The sequence below is a fragment of the Arvicanthis niloticus genome, chromosome 1 (genome assembly GCF_011762505.2).
Source record: "Arvicanthis niloticus isolate mArvNil1 chromosome 1, mArvNil1.pat.X, whole genome shotgun sequence".
Taxonomy (NCBI): domain Eukaryota; kingdom Metazoa; phylum Chordata; class Mammalia; order Rodentia; family Muridae; genus Arvicanthis; species Arvicanthis niloticus.
In genome coordinates, this window is record NC_047658.1 from 146,412,581 (window position 1) to 146,423,648 (window position 11,068).

Here is an 11,068-nt window from a genome sequence, read left to right on the forward strand (position 1 = left end):
AATCAGGGAAGAAGCACCAATAGTGTTTTTCCCACACTCAGAGAGTTATAAAGATATTAAAGTCTCATAACCTCTCTTTCACAGTTTTTTGTCCTTGAGGATAATAAGGAATCTTGGTAATAAAGTTGTCAACAAAACCTCTCAAATGTTTGACTGTAGTCAAATAACTGCAATAGCCAGTTCCATTACCTATCTTAGTCTGGTATGGAACTCCAAGCACAGGGAAATAATATAGGCAATAACTAATTATATTTTTAGTTGCTTCTCTTGTTAAAGTAGTTGCAACTAGAAAGCCTAAAAAGTATCAAGTCATGTGTACATATTTTAATTTTTAAAAATCAAAATGAGTAACATCTATTTGCCAAAACTGATTACATAAGTCCTCAAGGTTTAACACCAATATGAAAAATTTGAGAATACTGAAAACAAGTTTTTGCAATTTAACTTGCACACTTTTTAGAAATGCCAAATTATTGTATCAAGCTATTACTATTTTGATGCCGTAAAGAATAAGATAGTATGGCCAATTATTTGCGAGGCCTATAATCTGTCTAGTATACAAATCTGCTCTGGCATTGTCCTGGGGTTCAGGCAATCCAATGAGCTTTTAAATGTTTTATAAAGTTAAAAAACAGTACATGTTTTTAAAAATAAGCTGTATTTTTATAAATAACTATAAAATTTGAGAATTAGCAATATCTAAAAAAGGAACAATTTTAAGCAATTATAAATTATGAGCCATTTACTGGCTATAAGTATATAAATTGAAAGCTTGATTTTCTAGTATTTTAAACAGTGGCTACAACACATAATTTAATTATTTGTGCTCAAGTAGAGAAAACTCAAGAAAATAAACATGTGATCTAAACATGTGATCTAATTACATATACTGCCTTCTCAATAGATGAGGCATCTGTAAATACAGCAAATGTCTTTTCTATGAGCTGCATGCGTAGTAAATTTCAGAAAATATAAAAGCATGCAGAGAAAAACTGTAACAACTTATCTTTTGGATAGGGATCACCAAATTTGCTTAAAATGTTTGCCATATAATAGACCAAATATCATTTTTCAATAACCAATTTAATTGCTATTTGGAATAAGGAATAAACATTTTATTGAAAATGTTTTTAGGATTCTATCTTACAATGTTTTATTAACACAAACTTTACTTGTAGATGAAGAAGGATGAATCTACATTAATGGTTTCTTTTGCCAAAGGGCTGTTGTGGGCATATGAGTAATAGCAACACAAACAGCCAACAATTTTTCATAGTCTATATAATTTGTCTGTTGATAACTAACAGCTTACTCTACTTTCTGCAAAGCTATTTTTCCTTTAGTTAATTGTCAAGGGGAATTAGGACTTGTATCTCCCTTGAGAATATCAAGCAGAGGTTCAAATCTTCTTATAGTAAGCTTAAGATGAGGTTTTAGCCAAATAATATCTCTTAACAACTTTTGAAAATCATTAAACACAAATCAAATTAAAAGAAAACCATTTCCTGTTTGCATGTACACCTACAAGCCAGAAGAGGACACTAGATCCCACCACAAATGGTTGTGAGCCACCATGTGATTGCTGGGAACCGAACTCATATTTTTGATTGTGAGCCTAGCCTTTAATGGCTGAGCCATCTCTCCAGCCCTAACTATCTTTTATTAGAATTTTCTGAGCCACAATCTGTTTGGGATATAACTGAGGTTTCAAATATTGAAAAGATATTGCCTTTGAATCTTTTCTGGAGCAACAAGTACTCCAAATTTTTAAAGCTTGTTATATTAGAGCAAAGGCTTGCAGAAAAACTCCTTTAGAGAGTTCAACTAATAAAATCATACAAGGAATAACATACACTAAATGATTCAAACTCTTAATTTCTTGTATTAAAGTAACAACAATATATATATATATATATATATATATATATATATATATACACAATATATATATATTGTAAGGCAATTAACCATTTTGAGGCAAACCCTTTCAATAATATGAGAACCATGGATTCTCAATTACCAGAAATGTAAAGGAATGGTATAAAAACAATCTTCTAGATCTATAATAATTATATACATATTTACTGAAATGGCAGCTGGAGTAGGCAAGTCAGGCTGTAATGCCCCATTAGTTTTATAAATCTTAAGTTTAAACTTTGTTTTGGATTAATTCAATAACCAATCCTTTTTAGCTGAGTGAGAGTATCAGATGAATGCCAAGCTGAAGGCGATCTTCTAATTGTTACAGAACTTAAGATTAGGTCTCTTGCTAGTGATAGACTGAACCCAATATATATTAGAGGAACCAAAGCCATCTTGTCCTTTCTCTTTCTTAACAATTTGGGAGGAAGCATATGCAAAGGAACAAAAAAAACAAGTTGAACAATTTTTTCCAGCAGGTAGCTACAATATCATGGGAGAAGCAGCCATTATTTAAATTTCTCCAGCATAATGACTGTTGTGAATGTCTTTGGGCCTGGGGCTGACCCCTCCCCAAGGAACAAACTAGGCAATAAACAAATTCCAGAAAACACCCTTCAAGGGGCTGGTCAGGATGACATAGGCAAAAAGAGTATTTGTCACACAAGCTTTTGCTGCACCCATTGTATATCAACTTAATTCAAATGTAAATGTTTTTAATCATGGCCTATATCCTGAGGCCTGGCCCAGAGACTATCTTTCCTGCACCAAGGACAAATGTGTCATGTGACCTGATTATTTGCTTGTGCCTGTTTTTGGGAAAGTCATTTTAAAAATGACTTGAATCTCCACATTTAAAAACATCTTTTATCTTTACGGTTCTGTGCAAGCATTGCTTGTACAGTGGTCCCATGTAAGGCAGTAGCCATGGACAGACCCTGATTGTAAGGGGGCCCAATTTTAGCGCAAAGACAAATGTATCCATGTAAGTCTGTCTTTGCTTTGTGCAACAGGCTGCATTAGCATTCTCATAAGCCAAATGAGTAACAAAAGGAATTCCTGTTTGAGGATCTCCAAAAATTCTACCAGCTGCTTTCAGCAGCCTGTCTACGAATTTCTGGAATGGTTCCTCAGAACCCTGTTTAATACTGAATAAATTTCCACTAAGATCCGGTTTAGTAGGTAATTGATTTCAAGCACAGCAGGCAACCATTGCAATCTATGTATACACTCCTGCAGGCAGTTTAACCTGATTAGCATTATCTTCATATTAACCTTCTCATAGAAGCATGTTAAGATCCCAATCTACATTGCCTACCTGGGCAATCATCATGGCGGTTTTCTTACTGGTATCAGGCCATTTTGAGCTCCAAAGCAAGTAATCTCCTACTAACAAAGTAGCCTTACATATAGTTTTCCAATATCTGGGCATTAAATTTGCTTCTACCACAGTATCCAATAAAGCTTGTGTGAAGGGGTCAGTAGGCCCATATTGTGCCACAATTTTTTTTTTACTCTTTTATTTAACTCTACCTGCTCTAGCCTTTCTTCTATAAACATAAGCGGGTCAAAAAATTTCAAGCTCATGATTGAACTCCCTGTCAGCTGCAGCCAAAGGAATGTTGGCAGTTAACCACATTTTTAAGTTTCCTTTGCAATATTAGCATACAACCACAATTTTTGGAAACAAAACCAATGTTTAACAACCTAAGCAATCTATTTTCTCTAAAATCAACACCAAGTGGATTAGTTTTACGTTACAAAGTTTGGTTGCCAGTTCTTATATATGAATGCATGATAGTGCAGCCTTTAATATCTCACTAAATAGACATTGCTTTTATATCTTTTATACAACTGGTTTTTGAATGACTAACCCTGTGTTACCAGTTTTAAGCAAACTTTTTGTTACCAAAGTTGTAAATTTTTTCTATCATACCCAATAACTTTAGGCCAATGATTTATAACCAAAATATGTAGAACATATTTATACCTTAAAACCAATTACAAACAAGAATGAAGTAACAACACATCTTATATATTTAAACCAAACAAAATTTCTCGCTTTTTCTAGCCACAGTTCTAAAATAAAAGCACCTTGTCACAGAGATTCTTCCAGGACAAACAACTCTTAACTTCCTTATTTAATCCAAGAAACCTGCCTGTCCCTTTAAAAGCAGCCTTTCCAGCTCAGCTTTTAGCTACAGGTGTTAAGCAAACTTATCAGCCGCTGCTCTGCATATTAAAACTACCTTTGAAAACCAAGTTAAACTAGACCAAGTGTTGAATCAAGCAATTCTAACAATCTTTTAAACATTAAACATAGAACATAAAACATAGACGACCAATCATTCATACGATGAGACATGTGGACAGAAAACACAATGAGACACACGTGGACATTGGTGCACCAAGGACAAGACAATAAACAAAGAAAGCAGAACTAAGGATTTCTCTTAGTTTCTCTAAGTCTAAAACGTCTCCTGAATTTTCTCTTGTTCCTAGGAGAGCTCTGAAACAGCATTTTCTTTTTTTTTTTTTTTTTTTTTTTTTTTTTTTTTTTTTTTTTTTTTTTGCTGGCATAACCCAGAGAGAGAACAACTGCTTTTCAAAATGCTTTCTCTCTCTGATATTCAAGATCTAGCACTTTATCCCTTTCTTTAGGAAATAGCTGTGTCTGCTTTCTTAGTTTTCCAATTTCTTCTAACCCTGCTCCTCTCATCTGAAGCAACTCTTGAAGGCTGCGGGCAAATGCCCTTTTAAAATTCTCCTATCCTGAAATTCACTGTCACCTCCTAGGCAAGATTAGGCATTGGGTCAACACCTATTTGACCTAGACCATATCCCCTAAAACATACTTCCTGCAAACATGGCCTCCCAAACATAACTAGCACTAGCTTCAATACTGTTTGCTACTTCCCAAGGGCGTGGGATACCTTCTTATTCCCGTTTTCCATGGAGCCCCACCTAAGACAGTGTTCCTCAGCTGCTCCCTTGTTTTCAAGTCCCACATTGTGCCTGCCAATCTGTAGCCTCCCGCAGCCACAAGTCAACTGGGTTCACCTGAAAGGGGGGCTGGGAATGAAAGGGGAAGAAGGGCGAGAAGAGATGAGGCCAAGACAAAGTTCTCTGATCAAAGCCCCAAGCTTTAATGTTCAGCTCTCAATTTAAAGGGGAAGACCCAACCCACAACCCCTCCTGGTTTCAGATGGGTGGGATAATCCATAGTCTGTTCCAAGTCACTCCCAGAGATGTCTCAAGGCAAGCCCAGGGGCAGTTCTGCTTCTGTGTTCTGGGCAGCCAAGGTGGGTAACTCCACCTAGATCCTGTTATTTGACCTTGTTGTGGTAAACAAGGTCTCTCAGGCTTGCTCATGGTCGGGGGAAGGTACATGAAAGCATTAGAAGAAAAAGAAGCTAATATATCCAAGAGGAGTAGATGCAGGAAATAATCAAACTCAGGGCTGAAATCAACCAAGTTGAAACGGAAAGAACTATACAAAATATCAACAGAACCAGGAGCTGGTTCTTTGAGAAAATCAACAAGATAGACAAACCCTTAGCCAGATGAACCAAAGGGTGCAGAGACAGTACTCAAATTAATAAAATCAGAACTAAAAAGGGAGACATAACAACAGAAACAGAGGAAATTTAAAACATTGTCAGTTCCTAACACAAAGGCCTATACTCAACAAAATTGGAAAATCTGGATGAAATTGACAATTTTCTAGATAGATATCAGGTACCAAAGTTAAATGAGGAGCAGATAAACCATGTAAACAGTCACATAACCCCTAAAGAAATGGAAGCAGTCATTAAAAATCTCCCCACCAAAAAAAGTACGGGGCCAGATGGTTTTAGAGCAGAATTCTATCAGACCTTCAAGGAAGACCTAATACCAATTCTCTTCAAACTATTCCACAAAATATAAACAGAAGAAACAATACCCAATTCCTTCTATGAAGCTACAATTACACTCATACCTAAGCCTCACAAAGACCCAACAAAGAAAGAGAACTACAGACCAATCTCTCTTATGAATATTGATGCAAAAATACTCAATAAAATTCTCACAAACCAAATCCAAGAGCACATCAAAGCAATCATCCATCATGATCAAGTAGGCTTTATCCCATGAATGCAGGGATGGTTCAATATTCAGAAATCCATCAATGTAATCCACTGCATAAATAAACTCAAAGAAAAAAAACCACTTGATCATCTCACTAGATGCTGAGAAAGCATTTGACAAAATTCAACATCCCTTCATGTTAAAAGTCTTGGAAAGATTAGGAATTCAAGGTCCATACCTAAACATAGTAAAAGCACTATACAGCAAGCCAGTAGCCAACATCAAACTAAATGGAGAGAAAATTGAAGCAATCTCACTGAGATCAGGGACTAGAAAAGGCTGCCCACTCTCATCCTCCTATTCAATATAGTACTGGAAGTTCTAGCTAGAGCAATTAGACAACAAAAGGAAGTCAAAGGGATAAAAATAGGAAAGGAAGAAGTCAAAATTTCACTATTTGCAGGTGATATGATAGTATACTCAAATGACCCTAAAACTTCCACCAGAGAACTCCTAAACCTGATCAACAACTTCAGTGAAGTGGCTGGATATAAAATCAACTCAAACAAATCAGTAGCCTTCCTATACTCAAAAGATAAACAGGCTGAGAATGAAATTAGGGAAATGACACCCTTCACAATAGTTACAAATAATATAAAATATCTTGGAGTGAATCTAACCAAGCAAGTGAAAGAGATCTGTATGACAAGAACTTCAAGTCTCTGTAGAAAGAAATCAAAGAAGATCTCAGAAGATGGAAAGATCTCCCATGCTCCTGGATTGGCAGGATTAATTTAGTAAAAAATGGCCATCTTGCCAAAAGCAATCTATAGATTCAATGCAATCCCCATCAAAATTCCCAATCAATTCTTCATAGAGATGGAAAGAGCAATTTGCAAATTTATGTGGAACAACAAAAAATCCAGGATATCGAGAACTATTCACAACAACAAAAGAACTCCTGTAGGAATCACTGTCCCTGCCCTCAAACTATACTACAGGGCAATAGTAATAAAAACTGCATGGTATTGGTATAGAGACAGGCAGGAAGATCAATGGAATAGAATTGAAGATCCAGAAAGGAGCCCACATACCTATGTTCACTTGATCTTTGACAAAGGAGCTAAAACCATCCAGTGGACAGCATTTTCAGCAAATGGTGCTGGTTCAACTGGAGGTCAACATGTAGAAGGATGCAAATAAATCCATTCATATCTCCTTATACAAAGCTCAAGTCCAAGTGGATAAAAGACCTTCACTTAAAACCAGATACACTGAAACTAATAGAAGAGAAGGTGGGAAAGTCCCTCGAATACCTAGGCATGGGGGAAAAGTTCTTGCACAGAACACCAATGGCTTATGCTCTAAGATCAAGAATTGACAAATGGAACCTTATAAAATTGCAAAGCTTCTGTAAGGCAAAGGACATTGTCAATAAGACAAAACGGCAACCAACAGATTGGGAAAAGATCTTAACCAATCCTACCTCCAATAGAGGAATAATATCCAAGATATACAAAGAACTCAAGAAACTATACTCCAGACAACCATATAACCCTATTAAAAAATGGGGTAAAAAGCTAAACAAAGAATTCTCAACAGAGGAAACTCAAATGGCTGAGAAGCACCTTAAGAAATGCTCAACATCTTTAGTCATCAGGGAAATGCAAATCAAAACAACCCTGAGATACCACCTCACACCAGTCAGAATAGCTAAGATCAAAAACTCAGGTGATAGTAGATACTGGTGAGGATGCGGAGAAGAGGAACACTCCTCCATTGTTGGTGGGATTGCAAGCTGGTACAACCACTCTGGAAATCAGTCTGGCAGTTCCTCAGAAAACTGGACATAGCATTACATGAGGATCCAGCTAAACCACTCCTGGACATATACCCAGAAGATGCTCCAACATATAATAAGGACATATGCTCCACTATGTTCATAGCAGCCTTATTTATAATAGCCAGAAGCTGGAAAGAACCAAGATGTCCCTCAACAGAGGAATGGATACAAAAAATGTGGTACATCTACACAATGGCATATTACTCAGCTATTAAAAATAATGAATTCAAGAAATTCTCAGGTAAATGGATGGATCTAGAAATTATCATCCCGAGTGAGTTAACCCAATCACAAAAGAGCACACATGGTAATTACTCACTGTTAAGCTGATGTTAACCCAAAAACTTAGAATAGCGAAGACTCAACCCACAGACTACATGAAGCTCATGAAGTTGGAAGACCAAGAGGGGATGCGTCAGTTCTACTTAGAACGAGTAACAAATATACTCAGGGGAGCAAATATAGAAACAAAACATGGGACAGAAATTGAAGGAGGGGCCATCAGGAGACCATTCCACCTGGGTATTCATCCCATGTACAGTCACCTAAGCTAGACACTGATGTGGATGGCTGGAAGTACATGCTGTCAAGAATATGATATAGCTGTCTGCTTAGAGGTCTGACAAAGACTAATACATTCAGAGGACGATGCTCACAGCTAATCACTGATTTGATCAAGGGTTTCCCAATGGAGAACTTAGAAGACTGAAAGAGCAGAAAGGGTTTTTGACCTCGGGAGGAAAGCAACAATATCAAACAACCAGAGCCCCCCAGGGTCTAAACCACCACCCTAGGAGCACATAGGGAGGGACCCATGACTCCAGCGGTATATGTAGGGGAGGATTGCCTTCTTGGGCATAGGTGGGAGAGGAGTTTCTTGGTCCCATAAAAAAGGAACACAGAGTGGGGGGGGCGGGATGTGAGACTGGGGAAGGGGTAGTGGTGGGTATGTGCGGGCACTGCCTCAGAGAAGCATGAGAAGGGGGGATGGGATAGGAGGTTTCTGGGTGCTGGGAGGAAGTGGAGAAAGGGGATAAAATCAGAAAGGTAAATATAACATCCAATTTTTAAAGAAAGAGATGAAAAAGGAGAAAAGAGAAAGAAAAAAAGAAAAGAAAGAAAAAAGAAAAATAGGAGATTTAATAACACAAAGGGAAGGATTTAGAAATTTAGGAGGCAGTTTATGTTAATGAAAACAGCATCATAGAAACTGGAAAATCACACCCTCATAGAAGCACAAGGAGGGATATGGGATAAGGGGTTCCTGGGTGGTGGGGGGAATGGGATAAGGAGAAAAAATTTGAAATGTAAATATTGCAACCAATTTTAAAAAGGGGAAAAAAGTTGTTAGAAACAACATCTTTAAAAACATGTCAGCCCTCTAGGAAAAAAAATTTTTTTTCTTGATACTAAATCTTGTTCTGAGAATTGTATATTGCAGAATACACAGCCTTGGTGTATCTATTCATCAACCATACTGAGCAGACCTGCTCAAACCTCCGATGTCCTGGAATTCTGTCTGGATGCAGTGAAGACACAGCGTCAGAGGCTTAACAATTTACTCTTCCCCCCACCCCTCTTCTAATATCTCAATGCCTGTAATCATCTTGAAGAAGTTAAAGAAGAATCAGTGCCCCTATTCCCTGGGCTTGGGGACTAAGGTAGTTAATATTGGTCTGTCTTTTGAGGGAAAAGTAGTGGTTTTCTTGGAACAGGGAGGATTAGCTAGGACTTATTGCATAGCCATAACATATTGGTAGAAATATGTATAATTAATATCAAGATGAAGTTATAATTTCTTAAATGGTACAAAATTTACTTTGATTTCAAATTTAAAGTTTTCATTGATATGAGCTTCTTATTGATATAAAAGTGAGATGAATATTGATACTCTCATGAGCATTGTGCCTGTATAACACATTTAGGAATACAAGGCTTAGACCCAGTCCTTCTTTAACTTTTTTAACTGATTTGAGACGGTTAGCCTATGAGTTAAGGGACTATAGCAAATTCATGGCTTGGAGTTTATTGTTAGGGTGTTCTCCATATTTTATTTAAAAATAGCTGAGAGGAGTTAACAGACAACAGTCCAGGTTACCTTAAATGGATAGTTGGTTTTCAAAACGTCAGAAGTCCATAGAATTGACGTTACAAGTATTTCTATATTAATGTTCATTTTGATTAGAGACCTGTCTGCTCCTGACAGCTTCCTGTATTGAACTGTAAGAAGAAATTGAGCATCCTTGGAGTTATTTCAGTTGTGTGGTGACAGTCACTAGGCAAGAATTCCCTCTTTCCATCTACAGACAAATTACTGTCCAGAAAAGGACTCACTGGCAGAATAATTGACTGATTATATCTGCCTAGACAGAGTAATCAGCCCTTAATAATTCTGCGTCACTAAGGTCTGTCAGATGATTCTGGGCCAAAAGGCTGAAGATTAGATGCTCCAACGTTCTGTAATATACTGGCTTTCCAGGTGTTCAGAGGTCTTTATAAATTGGCTAGGTTTTAGAAGAGATGCTTTGTGCTTCCCACAATTACAGTTAACTCAGTCATTCTGGATTTCTGATGGGGTTGAAAACTTATAGCCTCATAGCCAATCTTGGCTATTTACTTTGAGAGAAAAGAACTGAGTGGATGGTTTTCATCTGGCATTCATTTTAAAGCCAAGAAAAAAGCCAGGTTCAAAACTAAGTGTTTTAGTTAGGAGAGATGACAGAGGTTCTGGTTAGTCAACAAACTGATGGACTGGGTATTAGGACTATCTTGTACCTCACTGGTACAATTAGGAATAAGTATGCTCTAATTGCATTTTGATATAAAAGTTTTATTTTAACAGGAAGGGTGAAGCTAAGTGATGAGAGAGAGAAAGAGAGAGAAAGAGGGGGGGCATGGAGGCAGATGTTCATGTGTCTCCACTAGTCAAAGATAGTTTATATATCTAGGTTGTGTATTGGGTTACACTTCTGATTAAGCATTACCAAACTTATAAATCCTTTGACTAACATTTTTAAAAAATGTATAAAAGCAAAAAGGAAAAGTTGGCATGGGACAGGGGTTTTCTAATGAGGAGAAATGGAGAAAGGGGACAGCATCTAAAATGTAAATTGAAAAATACATTTAAATCTATAAATAAAAAAATTCTGCTCTGCTGAGCATTGATGTGGCATATATAGCTCATAACATTACCCATGGCCTGAGGTCAGTATTTCTATTTTGGTCAAGCTTCAAGAA